The following is a 16,378-nucleotide window of genomic DNA, read 5'->3' as shown; positions in this document are numbered from 1 at the left end:
GGGAAGCGGACACCGTGCATCTCTGCCATCCAGGTGGAAAGATGCAAGCAGTTTGGGCAGCCTTTCGGTTTGAGGGCCGTTCTTATGTTAATTTTGTTTTCTATGCTGGGACAGCATCCTTTAGATCTGCAATAACTGAGAGGAGCCTCAAAACCCAGGCTGGAGCAGAGGCAGGGACAGGGACGCTGGCTCAGAGATGCACCTGGGTGAAGCAGTTGGCGCTGCCTCCCAACCCTTTCATGCCTCTCACTTTGATGTTTGCTTTGATGTCCAGGATTGACGTGGCACGAGGAATAGCTGATTAGATTAAAATCTGCTTTATTTTGAGTCATTAACTCCCTAAATATGTGTGGTATAAAATATGAACACAGTTTACAAACAGCCCCATGTGTCACCTGTGCCCAGGGGTCAGCTAGCCTCAGAGGGAAGCTGCCAGGAGCCAGGCAGGGCCGTGGCTACAAGCAGCACTGGTTTAACAAAGCAGGAACATCAAACCAAACACTTCTGCCCTGGAAATCCTGGGTGGGATTTCTCCCACTGCCTAACCCAGGGAGGCACCCAGCCTCCTCCCAGCATGCCTGGGGACACAACCAGTGGCTTCTGCAGGTGCCAGTTGGTCCAGTGAGCACCTGCACAGCAGGTGAGATGTGGGAGAAGATCCCAGCAGCATCCCTGGGACTTGACCCTGCACCATGGGTGACACCATCCCCACAGACAGGAGGAGAAGGTTGCTCACATCACCCCATCTATGCCTGGGAGGGGACACCCTGGTGTACATACCCAAGTCTGCGGTCAGCCAGCACAAAACTCTTCTGGATCACTCTGACCATCTTTAACCAGCCCAAATTCCCTCCTGCCCTTTCTGCTTGTGGTTTCCCCCTGGCTCCTGGGGCAAAAAAGCTCCTTTTTTTTTTTTTTTCTTTCCCCCCCAAAAAACTTCAGCCCAAATTGCTCAGACGCTTCCAAAAACAAGGCAAGGAGGCTTAAAAAAAGCTATGTTGCTCCACCCGTTAGCATAAAAAAAAAAATGGCAACCCTTTCCTTAATTGGCTTCACGACAGCAGGATATAAAATCTGGGCAGCAGTTGTCTGTGTGCTCAAGAAATTAGCTTGAAATTGAAATGCTGTTGAGGAAAAATGAAAAACTAAAACCCTCTTCCCCAACATGCCCTGTCTCCCCGATGTGAGGGGACAGAGGCTCCTGCAAACATCAGGGACTGTCCCTCCATCTGTCATGAACAGGGGTCCCACAAGGAAAACCAGCCCAGACCCTGCAATTAGCAACAGCTTCCTACCTAATGAAGACACTTGATGGAGAGAGAGTGGGGAGGTGATAGGGCTCCTCCGGCCAATTTAAACCAAGTGCTACCTTGTTTTTCTGTGCTTGACTTGCAGCCTGGGTACAGGGTGTGTGTGGAGCTGCTGTGCATATTTCACACCAAATTTCCAGCTTAAAGCCCCAGGGGGTGAAGCGCATCCCTTGGCCAGGCCATCGCTGCAGCACCCGCCTCCTCGCCTGCTCTTCCCTCCCAGTAAATCTGAAAACATCAAACAGAATTTGGCCTTTCCCTCCCACAGCTCCTGCCTTAACAGTTTCCTTAATAACTCAGCGAATTTGTCCGAGGCTTTCTGAAAATCCAGATAATTCCTCTCCCAACTGCTCTCCCCAATCACCTTATCACAACACTGAAAAAAGATTAAAAAAAAAACTGAGTAAACTGGATTTCCTATATAAAAGCCATGTGTTGCTGTCCTTAATCTATCACACTCAAGTGCAGGCATTTCCACAAGAGCTTTAATTATTTTCTCAGCCAATTTGCTTGGTGCTAAAATAAAGCTGGCTGCTCCGTAATTCCCACAGTTCCTCTTGTACCTCTTTAAATTAAGGACAGAGCAGAAGAGGCTGCACTCCATGCAGCAGTTGCCTTTAATGAGAGATTACTTTTCGCTGGCAGTTCAGCTGCTTCATTGTTAAATTCCTTCAGAAGCGCTGGCTGGAGCCCACCGGGCACTGGTGATTTGTTGCTCTTTAATTCCTCCTTTCGCACAGTACCTTATTCCCCAGGGGAATTTCATCTTCATCGCTGCCTGCATTGTCTCGACTGATGGGATGAAACGGTTTCACTTCATCACAACATCCTCTTTGTCCTGAACTTCTCCCATCAGGCTGCGAGGATGGAGCAGAGCTCCAGTGACCTCTCCCTGCCCTGGCTGTTGGTGCCTGCCCCTGCAGCACCTCTGCATTGCTGTTTGCACATCTAGTGTGCTTGGCTTTCCCCCTCCCAGCCTAAAAACAGGATTATTACCAAGGCATAAGTTCTGCACAAGCCTTAGGGACTCAGCCCCTAGTCAAAGAGCCCCAGCTCCAGCTCCAGCCCGCCGTGCTGGAGCCTGGGACATGGGCAGGGCCGCAGCGATGATGGGAGCAATGCCACCTTCTCAGGACCAGCAGGGCTCTGAGTGGACTGCTTCCAGCCCGGACACCAAGAAAAGCAGCTGGGGACCTGGGATGCCACCGAGCTGGCACGTCCAGCACCCGGTGGCCCTGGCAGCCACCCCCCCCCCCCCCCCAAACCCTCCTTCCCTCCTCTGCCCCCGCTCTCGCCACCTCCCTGCATCCATCCTACACCTCTCCTGCAGTGATCCGCTCTCCAGCCACCCCCATCTCCCCGTAAGGCAGGCGACACAACAGCAGTCGCCGCAGCACCAGCAGCTCCTGAAAAAAAAAGAGACCTGCTCCCGGCTGGCCCCTCACAGACCACACATGGCGGCAGCTTTTTGATCCAACCCGTTCCCGCAGCGCACCCCGCAGCTCTGCCTCCTTCCCCGCGTCCTTATTGCCGCCTGCAATGCAGCTCCGGCCCCAGCAGCAGCCAGAGGCCGCCGGCCCCGCAAGGACGAGGGGAGGGCAGGGCTGCCAGGCAGCAGCGCAGGCAGCTGGGGCTCTGCAACAACTCGGGCTCAAGAGGGAGGCACGGCTTTTATCCTTCCCCAGATGGATGCTGCGGAGAGACATCCAGCTCCCCCCAGACCTGCTGTGGGCAGAGAAGCGGGTAATGTACCCCAGAGCCCCGGGATGCCACCGGCATCACCCTGCCCTGCGCCCGACCCACACTGAGGAGCAGAACCGGGCAGGGAGGAAACTGAAACGGGGCCGTGCAGGCTCCGCAAGGCTCCGAAAGGACCAGGAGTCGGGAAATTCAAAGGCTATTGTGCTGCTCTGTGCAAGTTTAAATATATCTGCACAGGCTCCTTGAGGTTGCATTCCTGGTGCAGCGGGTAAGATAAACAAGGCTTCCTGCAGGAACTGAAGACAATGAGGGAATAATTAGCATTAGTCCCCAATGCAGAACAATGCAGGTAGCAGATATTTTGTACTTAAACACACACACACACACAGCTCAGGAACAGGCGCCCAGACTGGTGTAACTCGGCCCGCGGATTCGGCTAAATGACACAAACCATCTGAAAGGGGTGAGGAACATGACACCAGAGCAGAGGGATCAACCCAGGCCATCACTGCTTTGCTTCCAGCCAGGCACAGCCAGTGATGCCGGGCCGGGCCAGGCACAGCTCTGAGGAGAGCACCCAAGCTTTCTGCATCTCGCTTCAGGCTCCAGCTCTGAGGGTGCAGCCCAGCTGCAGATCCCACTCCTGTCTCCACCAGCAGCCAGAGGGGGTCAGGGATCCTCTGTTGTGACAGTTGCCACCTCTTCACTTCAAAGAGTGACAAACCAAGGCTTGCTTTCCAATCATTTTCAGAACAATTTTCCTACCCCAGTTCCTTGCTCTGTACATGAGCCAGATCTCCCAGTCCCCCTCCCACCTCTGCAGAATGACAGAGGGACATCAGGGCTCCCTGGATGTTTTGCCAGAGCATTAAACAGGTCATTTGAAGCCTCTTAAGATGAAATGCTTCTGCTTTCCGAGGTGACTCACAACCATTAGCATCCTTTTGGAGAGGCATCTGCAGCCTTCAATCACTTCTGTAATTTTACTCTTCATCTTAGGGAAGAAGAAGAAAAAAAAAAAAAAAAAAAAAAAAAAGCACTCATCCAACTGGCTGAGTTTTCCCTCGGCTGTATTCCACCTAAGATTATTTTGTAATTGTATTTCCACCACTTCACTGCCACGCTGGGAGCCTTTGGCCCACCAACTGGGGAGTCCAGCAGCCACCCCAGTCCAGCAGCCACCCCCTGCCCTGAGCTGCTCAACCTACGGATTTCTGACCCAAGCCAGGAGACATCAGCAGGACACAGCCAGGCTGCACCACTGCAGGACATCACCCACCCCATCCCATAGCCTGCACCAAGATGAGCATCCATCACCTCCATCACGGCTCTGCCACCCTGCTCCATCCCCACTCCAAGGAGCTCATCCTGCAGCGTGGGGGCAACCATCTCCCTGCCAGCTCTCTCATTGCTCCTTAGATGCAATTCATGAGCTGAAGCAGGCACCTACAAAGGTACTTTCCTCCTGCAGCTCCCGCTCCCTGCCTGCCAGCGGGCTGCCAGAGGGAAGCTCTTAGCACAAGAGGCACAGCACAGACCTTACCTAGTGTACAACACTCAAGTGTTTGCCTTACGAGCTGAAAGAAAACGCTCCGCATTTTGCATTTGCGATAATCACAGGCTCTGCAAAAGGCTCGCTGGAGACGGGGTTTTACAAGCAGAGGCGCCTCCGAGAGCATCCGACTGCCGAGATTCCCTGCGGGAAGCCGGCTGCTTCTCCGCAGAGGGACGGCAAAGCTCATGGCTGGCAAGGAATAACAAATGCAGCCAAACCCCGCGGATGCTTAAGGGAGAGCAGCACCCTGGAGGTCACACAGGGATCGCACCCGTGGCCAGAGGATTAACAAAGTATTGGCAGGAGTTAAAAAAATAATAATAATTGGCAGGGTTCAAAATAATAATTAAAAAAAAAAAATCTAAATCAACTCAACCCAGCATGCCCCCAATCTTTCTCAGCCAAGGACTGGAGCATTGAGCAGCTTTTTCAGGCAGCAGGGAGTAGCCTGAGCCCTTTTCTCCTTGCCCCACGTCCTCCCCACTCAGCGATACCAGCTGCGGCAGCCCCGGGGTGGCAAAGGACATTGTCACCCTGTAATGTGAGGACACACTGGCCCTGTAACATCTCGATGGGTGACACTCATCTCCCTGCCACTAATGGCCCCTGCAGACCAGCCCCCATCATCTCTGACAAGCAGGGCAGCAGAGCTGCTTGATGATTATTGGTGAGATGAAGTGGTGCTAAAATATTTCAGATTAAAAGGATGAAAAAAGGTTGGAATATTTCACACCAGTAAAACGAAAACTTGTCTCGTGGAAACAGGGGGGCCAGGAAAGCAACAGCAGACTTGGCTGTGGGGCCAGCAGAAGTCCCAGAGGACATCCTTCCACCCACCAGCCATGGAGGGGAAGGAACACACCAAGCAAGAGAATGATTATAGCCAGGATTGCTCTTCATAGAAAAGGCCCTTGGTTGTGCAGCTCAGCACCTACCCACCTCCTGCAAGACAAAGCCCAGCCCGTTCCTCCTTCCTGCAGGCACACAAGCACTTCCTGAACTGGGGAGCAAGAGATGGAGCCAGCCATAGCCAGCCAGGGAAAACCTCCAAGCAGAAAGAAAAAAAAAAAAAAAAAAAAAAAAAAAATCAGAGCACATTTCTGGGAGGGAAAAAAGCAACGCAGGCAGACAGAGGCATCAGCAGGGAGAGCTGAGGCCAGGTCCCAGCATGCTGCAAATATACCATGATGCAAAGCGCAAGCCAGAAGAAATCAGGGCAAATTTGCTAAACAAATGCAATTGGGTTTGGCTCCTTCTTCAGCACTCTGCTGAAGTTCAGGATCTCACAAGCAGTTTCAGAGCCTTGCACTGTGCTCCAGCCCCAGTACAAACTGCCTGGTACTGGGGGAAGTGCTTGCAGCAAGGAGGAGATCGTGCCAGAGCTGAGTCCAGCAGAGGAGCTGTGGGCACCAGGAGCACTGCCCACTGAGGCCACTGTGTTCACAGACAGGGTTCAGGAGGATGCTGACGTGCAGACTGCTCCTGAACGTGCTGCCAGAGGAACCCTAGTGCTCCCGAGAGCCAGCTTTAAGAACACATCAGATGCCTTAACATAAACAAAATGCCTTTATGTGGCCTGAGCCAACATCTCTGCAGCCATTCAGAGTTTCTGGGTGTTTCTCTGCACCTGGTGGATCCCACCACCCAAAGCAGACAGAAGGAACCAGTTTAGGTTTGCCTTGGCACTTCTCCCACTGCCCAGATGCTTTTGGAACCCAGAGCCCATTTCTGGAGCAGCACCACCACTCTTTTTTACAACAATTCATCATGCAATGAAACTCCATGTCTTGCTTCTCATCTGAATTCCCCAGCTGTTCTGGGGGGAGCTGAGCAGGCAGCAGAGTCAAACTAACCGTGCAGAACAACTCCTCCAGTCACCACTGCTGTCTTTATGGGCTAAAGGATTGAAATTATTCCTTAATGCAGGATGCTTTCCTTGCTCAGCTCACCTGTAACTGCCTGGAAGAGCTCTCTCTCTTCTGGCAGTCTGCCCAGGCCCACGACCTATTGGGTTTGGAATATCTCCATGGATGGAGACTCCACAGCCTCTCTGGGCAGTGTATGCTAGTGTTTGACCAATCTCACTGTACAAGAAATGTTCTCTTTCATGAGATGCAAGAAAATTCTTCCTGAATGCAAAAAGCAAGAGGTGCAGACACTGCACCTGAAGCTACAGTGGCAAGGCAGCAGTCACCCAGTGGGTACCATCTCAAGGGTAGGAATGACCAGAATAAATCCCTCTATGCAGGATTTCTGAAGCCTGGATCCACATCTGCTTCCTTGCACAGACAGCAGGTCTGGCTCCAGGGGTTGGAGCATTTACAGGAAGGGACTGAAGTTCCTGCACCTCTCCACCTCCCCTGCATGAGGAGGGAAGACCCCTGCCTTGCTTGCCCCCTTCCCTCCCTCCCAAAGCACCTGCTTATGGCCACTGATGGATAGAAGCTGCTGAGTAAGCGCCTGCCTCAGCCCACCCCCTGCCTGGGTACTTGAGCATCATCAGATGGCCTTACCCTGCCTCATTTTAATCAGCCCAGTTACACAGCCAGATTTAGAGGGTTTCTTCTGATGATTGTCCATGAAATACATTTAACTTGCTTCGTGCCTCTTTGAAAAAGCAAAAGCTAATTTATTACACCTCATCTCTGACTTGCTGCTGAAGGATGCTGCACGGCTGCGTTTCAGAGGGCTGTGCGGGTATGAGGCTCCTCTTTACTCCCGTGCAGATCTTCATCCAGCTCACATTTATTCGGCTTGAATCCTGCTTCAGGAAGATCTCTGCCTTCTCTTCAAGGTTATTTTTTTCCCCTTCGGTCAGCCAACTCAAAATTGGGTTTGTGTATTAAAATGAAATTTAATTTCTAGTCCATTACCCCACTGTGGTCTAGCTCTTGTGTCTGAAAAGTGAGGAGTAAACAAACAGCCCAAGCAATTCATTTCCCTCTTCAGCATGAATTCCAGTTATAAACAATAGTAATAATATTCTGCAGAGGCACAGAGTCCCTTTCATTTCAGGGTCCTCAGCCACGTCATGGAAAGCAGGCAAAGCCTCGGGACTCCTGACGTCCACCCAGCTGCTCACGTGCAGAGCTGGCACACAGACCTGCTAAGTGTTTTCTTCCACAGTCTGCAAAAAGCATCTCTTGAATTTGCCCTCAGTTTCTCACTGACATTGCATGCTTCCTCATATTCTCATGTTGGCTTTTCACAAGCTACCGCGTTTTCCTTTTCCTTCTCAAGTAGGGAGTCCAGACAATACAAACACAATACAGCCCAGGGATACAAAATGCACAGTTTTGAGACCCAAGAGCTTGCAGCATCCAACTCTGCAACAGCTCTAAAAAACTAGCAACAAAACAATGAACACAAAAATGACCAAAAAAAGGAGAAACCTTTACAGCAAATCCCTGTTCTATATAGCCTTTCTACTCTTAAATTTTGAGAGCAAAAAAATCCAGCATCCTTTTTAATCTGCAGAGGTGAGAGTAAGCATCCCCACTCCCCCACAGGGTGCTCTGGCTGAGGATTGCATCCAAACCAGATCCTATCTGCGCCCTCTTCCTTCCCCAGTGCAGAAATCCCACGGGAAATGCCCAAAAGGAAACCAAACCAGCTGCCAACACCCAGCCAGGGAAGCGCAGGCCCCCGCGGATCACGCCAGGTTGCTTGCAGCAGGCGACTGAGCACACTCTTCTGCTTGGACACATCCCAGCCAGCACAGATTTAAATAATAAACACGATTTTCACAGGAAACACCCTCCAAGTCCCATACGCCGTTTCCACTCCTCTGGTTCAGCACAGTCCAAACCATGCCCAGACCATCCCAGGGGAGAGAGCAGCCTCCAGTATACCAGGCTTTTCTCCTGCACTTGGGGGGCAGGGGAATCAGTGGCATCTGCCACTGTGCTGTGCCCCCTCCCTGGCTCTGGGCCCTCACGGTGGTCACTGGTGTGACACAGGGGGACACTGGGGCAGCCCACATTTCCTATGAACACCATGAGGGGAGGGAAAGGGGGACATTGCCAGGGCTGAGGGGGGCATTATAAGGACAACATCTTGAGCCTGGCTGCAAGGAGGATCCCAGTGCCATGAGAGGAGCAGGAGAAAGGGCGGCAGAAGGATGACGTCCCCTGCCCTTCCGGTGCCCAGAGGCACGTCAGCCCTGTTTGCTCGGGGAGGAAGCCAAGCCCAGCTGGTGACGTGGGGACAAGCGAGCTGTAAGACAGCGGGACAGCACCACGAGCAGTGAGAGGGCATGGGGAGAGGACAAAAACAGCTCCCAAATCCCAGGCAGGAATGCCTGACCCTAACACCAAACCCTGTGCCAGCTCTGGGTGCACCCCAGCCCAGCACAGAGGTGCAGCACCCCAGGATGCGCAGGGCAGAGCTTCAGCCCAGTGGATAAGGGACATCTTTTTGTCACCAAGCTTTTTTCACCAAGCCCTGTCCCCAGCAGGGGGGGTGGCCCCGAGGGGAGGCACCCTGCTCCTCTCCCTGCTGAGCTGGCAGGCATTGCCAGGGTGGGGGATGCTGTTTTCCTCCCCCAGCAGCCAGTCGGGAGCTCCAAGTGGGACAAGGATGTCCCTGTCCTGGCCACTGGCTCTGGGGCACAGGACCCACTTGGACCCAGGGCCTGGGTGCTGCGGGCAGGGACAGAGCAGAGGCAGCAAGCAGAGGCTGTGCTGGAGCCTGGCCCTGCCAGCAAACACAATAAGCTATTTCCTGAGAAAGGCCGGCGTGTCCAGAGGCACAAAAGGAGCTATTCTGCTGCTGGCCCTGCTCCCCAGCCTGCTGGGGATGGGACCAGGAACAGGGGGTAGGGCAGATGCCAGACCCCTGAGCCAGCCCCAAGGACAAGGCAAGGCTGGGGCTCAGCACCATCCCCATCTCCACACCCAGCAGGTCCTGAGCAAAAAGAGGGGACACGATGGGGGTCAGGGTCTGTAGGGAGAGAGGCTCCCAGTGCTGCGTGGGCAGCCTGACCCAAGGCAGCCCCTGCCTGGCAGGGCACAAGGCAGCAGCTTTCAGCTGCACACAGATGCTCCATTCTCTCAGCCATGACCTCCCTGCCCTGGTATTTTCAGCAGCCCAGGCTCCTCGATGGCACTGGAAGAGGCAGCTGAGGGAGAGCAGTCATCAGCTTCCCCACTACGTCCTCTTGTTAATCGGAGAGGCTGATGGAGTTGCTCATTTGCAAAATGATAGTAAAGCGAGGCACTCATTAAGCTGCAGCACTCGTTTTCCAGGGGAAGAACATTAAAAACAAGCAAAAGCAGCAGCACAAGCCCTGGCAAGGAGAGCAGACCCTGACCCCACACCTCCCCAAGGTCATTTGTCCCTTCTGAAACACTCCGCTAGCTCACCCAAAGTGGGGAGCACCAGCCCAACAAAGATTTCAAGCGAGAGGAGGTGGCTTTGTTATCAGAAGCACTAACCCCCTCCAGAAGTATAAAATAATCATACTGCTTGTTAGCTTCTTTTAAAGAACTGACTGTGCAGCCTGCAGAAAAAGTTGTGGTTCCACTGTCTCTGGTGGAACAGCCGACAGCCACCATCCCTCCAGCAACAGCCTCCAAGATGTGACCCCAAGTCCTGATGGCACAGAAATCTGCTCAGAGCCACAGTCCAGGAGCTCAGGATGAAAATCCAAGCGCAGGTTCAGAAAAACATCCCCATCCCCCAGAGGGGATGATCAAGAGACAAGACAATCCTGATTTTAAAACCAAGTCATTTACCAGTCTCACGTGTTCTCAGGGACGATCCCACGCTGCTCACAAACACGTATGTATTTGTAACAACACACAAACTGTGAGCACATCCCTTCCCAGAGCTGTGCCTGTGCCAACAAGGCCACCGGGGCGCAGTCCGCCTGCAAGCATGCTCTCCAGGGAGGGAACTCATCACCCACTGCAGCTCCACTTTTCTTTTTAAAGCAACGTTTACAAAACAGGCAGTGCAGCTCTTGGGACCGGGCTGTACACAGGCACTACTTTCACCTGATGCCACAAAAGGCTCCGCAGGGCACAGACCTGTCTCTGATTGCTGGGGAAGCAGCCGGCACACCCAGGGCTCTGGAGCAATAATACCACCTGTCTGAACCCATGCAACTGCTCCTGTTGCTGCTGTTCATTCCTCCCCCTCGTACATCTGTCCCACTTGCTGTCTTTTCCCAGGACCATCCTCAATGAATGGCCCCTTGGGTGTGAGAGCATCCCAACACTGCTGCCTGGGGCAGGGAGACCACCACAGCCAGCCTCCTCTCCTCCTATGTTCCATGGCTTGTTTTATTACCCCTTTGTTAGGGGCAGGAGACGCAGCAGGGAGTTTCGACTGTGCTGCTGGCAGGCGAAACAGCAGCAACAGACCCAGCACAGAGCCCACAGCACCTGCAGAAACTAGAGGGCTCTGCCCAGCACCTGCAGGCAGCTCCATCACACCCCACAGCTACACATCCCTCCTCACCAGGGCAGGGGAGATGTAGAAGTATGGGCACCACCAATCTCCTTATAAGGGTCAAGGCACAGCTCGAGCCCCTACTTGACCCCTTGCATGCTGGGTGGTGAGCTGGAGATGTTTCCTGGGGGTCTCCTGGCAGCAAAGCCCATGCCAGCCGGGACGCAGTGATGCCCTGGCACAATGGGCAGGCACTGGTGGGCAGCTTCAGGCTGGCTGTGGCTGCTCCCCCAGAAGAGCTGGGCTCCTTGAAGCAGCCTTACAACAACAAAGGCTCAGTCGAGGTTTCAGGGCTCGCTCGAGAGCGTGAGGAGGCCTGGGCCAAAGCCAGGCAGGGCAGGCAGAGCCGGAGCCATTAACGTCCCTGCGTGTCAAGACTTGAGGAAATTATGGAGCAACAAGAGCCATTTGCCCTCTCCAGAAACTCCACAGCCCGCTCAGCAGAGTGGCCCTTGGCCGCCCAAGCGAAGCTGCAGCCATCTCTAGCTATGCACATGAGAGCAGCAAAATATGCGGTTGATCTGTTTTTGGAGGCAAGACACATAAAAAAAGCGCGAGGACGAGGAAATTCAGCTCTTGCATGTCACTCCGGCACATTTTCTAACAGCTCAACAGATTCTCAGCATGAGCAAAGCAGTGCTCAGCTTCAAGACTTGCCATAATATCTCTACAAACACAGGCAACAAAATACCAGAGCCATACACCCCCAAAAAAATCCTGCCCAGGCTCCCGGTGCCACAGAGATGTTTGCATTAGCAGACACAGGCACATCCCCACAGGAATCCTGCGTGATTCCTGGAGACGCCAGCCTCAGGAGAACCCGTTACAGTTAACTTCCATTTAACTAAACTTTACCAAGACCAAAGCCGAGCCGGGAAGGGAAGCGGGCCCGGGGGGCAGGCAGCGGCCCCGCACCGGCAGCCACGGGAGCCCGGACCCAGCCCGGCGGAGAGGAACCGTGCTGCCACCAGGATGAGGGCAGGAAGGACGCGACTGAGAAAATGGGGGGGTTGGGGGAGGGCATTAACTAGCAGCAGGAGAGCTGGGCTGAGCCCGGGGAGGGGGGAGCAAGCTGGCCCCTCTCCCGCCGGGTCGGGAAGCGGCGGTTCCAGGCAGGCAGCAAGGGCCGGGAGGGACGCGCACAGGGACGAAAGGGCCGGGGCCCTCCCAAGCGGCGGAAGGTGCCGGGGCCGGTTCGCAAACGCGCTCGGCAGCCGGGAGCGCTGAGCGGGGGCGGCGGGAAGGGCAGGACCCCCCCTTCCCCGCCACTTGCTACAAACCCCGAGGGCAGCCCCGAAGAAGCCCCGCGCTCCGGACCCCCCCCTCCCCCGAGCCCTCCCGCTCCACCGGGGCCGGTACCTACCAGCGGGCTGCGGCAGCCACCCCGCCGCTGCCCGGGCATCTTGGAGGCGCGGGGGAGACGGCGGCGGCGGGCGGCGGCGGGCGGGGGCCGGGGGGGGCGGTGCTGGTGCGTGCTCCCGCCCCCCGCACCCGCCCCTCCCGCCGCAGGTGAGGCCGCAGGGTCCCCCCCCGCCCCCCGCCGGACCCCAGCACCCACCCGGGGGGCGTCCCCGGCATCCACCTGGCGTGTCCCTGTGTCCTGCAGGACAACATCTGTCCCGCTGTCCTGGAGAACAACATCTGTCCGTGTGTCCTGCGGGGCAGCATCTGTCCTGGCGTTCCCGTCCAGCCCCGGCTCGCTGGCAGGCAGCCTCTCTACGTGTTTGTTTTTCCACTGGCTGCTACGACTGAAAAACAGCTTGGCTGAGGGATTTTTTTTTTTTTTGCTTCCTACCTCAGTGAAGCGGAGGGGTGTCCGGGTGTCCTGCGGGGGGAGGTGATGTTGTCAGGCACAAGCTGCACATAAATACGTATATTTGTGTGGATATCCACGGCAGTAACATCAAAGGGAAGCAAGGGAGGGGGAAACCTGAAGTGTAATTTATTCCTGGGTAACATGGATACGTGCTGTACAGGTTATTTATATTTGAAGACTGCCCAGAGTCTTAAATAAGCTGCCTCTTTGAAATAAACATGAGGAAAAATATATCCAGGCTCCTTGGTGCTCCTTAAGGTGGGGAGGGGGAGATCCTGGAAGATGCTGGAGGAGGCTTGTGGTGTGCCAGGACCTGCAGCCAGTTTGTTTTCTGCCCTTAGCACGCTGTGATACCATCATTGCTGCATACACACACACGCACAGAGAAACGTGCTGTATTTTTACAGCCAGACACCGAGCACATGGTAGCTGTCACGCTGTGACTTTCCAGCAGAACAAGACATCTGTACTCCACTGAGCAGTGGAGGTCGGCACCGCAGCCACGGATGGCCTTGTCCTTATCCAGCTCACCACATGGAGGAACTACAAATCCCATTTCCTAGGAGGATCTGACAGCGGGGTAGTTAATATGCACCACTTATTCCACTTTAAATCCTACCTCTGCTTTTCTGGCCATGAAAGCACAACCTGCATGGCCGTGGCCAAGTCAGTTCATTCCCAGCCATCCTGGGACTGGCCCTTGTCATTTACATCTGTGCAGCACGACTGAAGAGAGAGCAAACAGCCAGATCAGAGCCCTACAGGGCCTGATCCTCCTCCGGTGAGACAGGCAGGAAATCAAAGCCATTTTCCTTCTCTCAGGGCTGCTAGCAGGCTGCAGTAGGTACTTGGGGTACAACCAGGCTGCTCAGCACATCCTGAGCTGGTGTCCGGGGTGAAGCAGGGAGGGTGACAGCACAGATGTACAGCCCTGAGACAAGGCACATCAGGCTGCAAGAGAAACGAGGCCACTAACAACTAGCAGATGGCTGGAGATGACAGCAGAGCACCACTGGGTGGGAGCCGGGCTGCACAGGGCTCTGATAGCCACAAGGTCTGGTGCTGGAGGCTGGCAGCTCGGCTCACACCCCTGCTTGAATTCAGGCTCTCAGGATTCCTCCCACAGCACGCTGGGGAGAAATAAAGCCCAGGCAGCAGGCACCACTGCTGCAGAGCCCTCCTCTGCCCCCAGGAACCAGCCAGGGCTCAGGCTCAGGAGCCGGGGAGCAGTGCTAGGTCTGCATAGATGTGGCTTCATCTGCAGAACAGAGCTCGAGCAAGCTGGCAGACACCAAACCCTAGCTCAGTAACAGAAGTATATTCTTCTTTCAGTCTTCCTCATGGTTTTCCTAAGAGATCACCAGCAGACAGCAGCCCCACGCCTAGCCAGATGAGCCCTGAGATTAGCTGGGCTTCTGCATTAGAAGCTAGAGGTGTCAGAGGTGACCTTGGGCAAATATTTACAATTGCAGCAGTGCTGTGTCTGTGCATGTGTTCAAAACACAGGAAGGATCAGGTTCAAATGGCACTTTAATTGAGCAAGCAGGGCAGCAGGAGGGTAGAGCTCCTTATGCTAACGTGCTCACCACTCCAGAGTGAGTCACAGCGAGGAGGGGTGGGGAGATCATCTCCCTCTGCCCTCAGAGCCCTGCCAGGAGGACCTGTGTGTTTTGAGTAGACTGCCTTGATTTTTGTAACATGTGGCAGTGAGCGTGTTGCTGGGACTCGGGGAAGGGCGATTCTCCTGCCCAAGGCTGGTATGTGTTAGCATCTGCATTTCTCAGATGGGGAATGAAGACGCTCGGGTTGTGCCGCGTGCCTGGGATGCCTGTTGAATAAATAACACAAGGTTATACAGCAGGATTTCCCCTCGAAAATTTGTTCTTACAGTGGAAAGCATAAGGAAGAAAGAAATCCTTTTAACTTCTGAATGCCTCTTCCTGCTTCTTCAGAAAAGCAGACAGGCAGCTGCAGAGAGCAGGGATGGATTAATTCCCTGAAAAGAATCTCTTCTCGTTTTCTTTTTATATTTTGATGACTTCATTCCTCTAGCTTTCATTAGCACCTCCTTTATCTCCATTTCTTCCCCACAGGCATTCAGTTCTTCCTCCTTGCTGCTGCACAGGGACCAGCAGCTCCCTATGGTGGATGGGAAGTGGATGCTTTGCACCACCTCATGTTGAGGCCTGGAATTTCAGAGCCTGATCCGAACTCCATCTCTCTCTCCCATGATGAATAAACTGGAGGCCTCCCCTGCCCCAAAACAGGCTCTTCTGGCTTATCATCTCCTTGCCCAACACCTCTATCTCACAAGTCATTGCTCCACATCCTCCTGCAGAAGCACCAGCAGCTGGGCTGAGCCACCCCCACAGGGGCTGAGGGATTATTTCCAAAGAGGGAAAACCGTTCAAGTGCCTGATGTACCTCTTCTCTGCACACAGATCAGTTCTTGAGGCTCCATCGGTCCAGCCCAGCTTTTCAAGGAGGGTTAAAGGGCAGGATTTTGCACTTGCTTGTGAGCAATCCCACCCTTCTGCCTCCCCAAGACCCCTGGAAGGGAAATTCTCACCTGGGTGAGGATCCAGGGTGTTATCAGCAAGGGCTGTTTCGCCAGGTTTCCAGCCATCTTCTCAACATCTCCATACTTCATCTGCCTGCTTGCATTCCCCTTACACCAGAGCTCAGCTATCCCAGTTAGCTGCAGGTAGAGCAGCTTTGCTCAAGGCAAACACAAGCATTAGCAAAACCAGTCCCTGTCAATAAGGAGCCCTCTCTAGGGAGAGCTCTTCCTGCTCTCCTCCCGAGGAAGAGGAGGCCTCCAGGAGGAAGGTGAGGCAGGGTAGAGCCCAGAACTTTCCCACAGAAAGAGAGCATGAGCAGTCTCCGGTTTTACTCGTGGGGAGCAGCAGTGGGGTGGAACGAGGGCCTGAAATAGGACACCCATTACTTGGGAGCATAGGGTAGGCAAGACTTGAACTGAAAGTAATCAGGAAACTCCCCACAACACCACCTGCAAGAGCTGCTCCTTGTTTTGAAGCTCCTGGGCTAGTGTGGGGATGGCGTGTGTCCCAGACTGGGTTGGACAAGTGCATTACACAACATGGCCCAGCTGGGTCTCCCCTGCCCTGACAGGGTCAGGGCACTGAACTCAAACACTGCCCTCCCCATGCTCACAGAGGGACCTGAAGCCACGCATCCCTGAGGAAAAGCCTGCAGCTGGATTTTAAAGACACGTGGAAAGGCTCCTGCACACCCCTGCTGGGTCACGCCAGCAGCTGGGACCCTCCACCAAAATCAAGGACAAGTTCACTGGCTCACATTTCTTGTTCCATCAATTCTTCACTAACCCAGAGTCCTGCTATACAAGTGTGCTTCCCCCCCAGTGTCTCCGGGAGGAAACTGCTGCTCAGCTCACTTCAAAGGTTCAGCTTCGCAGACCTCCCACTACAGGAGCTTTGCAGGGCGGGTGGAGCACAGAGCAAGCAGCAGCAGCCTCTGCTATTTTCCCTTCTGGAGCCCAGGAGCTCCCAGTCTGACCCTCAG

The 16,378-nt window shown here is 54.3% G+C and overlaps 1 protein-coding gene across 1 annotated transcript in view; it reads right to left on the bottom strand.

Annotated features, from left to right (window-relative positions):
• Positions 1 to 12,466, bottom strand: part of MID2 (midline 2) — a 51,007-nt gene extending 38,541 nt beyond the window's left edge. The window contains exon 1 of the mRNA XM_030449273.1: positions 12,383 to 12,466. The gene's annotated coding sequence lies outside the window, so the exon portion shown is untranslated. The remainder of the gene's footprint in view (positions 1 to 12,382) is intronic.
• Between the last annotated feature and the right edge of the window lie 3,912 nt (positions 12,467 to 16,378).

Source organism: Calypte anna, chromosome 4 (genome assembly GCF_003957555.1).
Source record: "Calypte anna isolate BGI_N300 chromosome 4, bCalAnn1_v1.p, whole genome shotgun sequence".
Taxonomy (NCBI): domain Eukaryota; kingdom Metazoa; phylum Chordata; class Aves; order Apodiformes; family Trochilidae; genus Calypte; species Calypte anna.
Note: the sequence above shows the minus strand (reverse complement) of the source record. Positions and strands in the feature narration are given on the sequence as shown.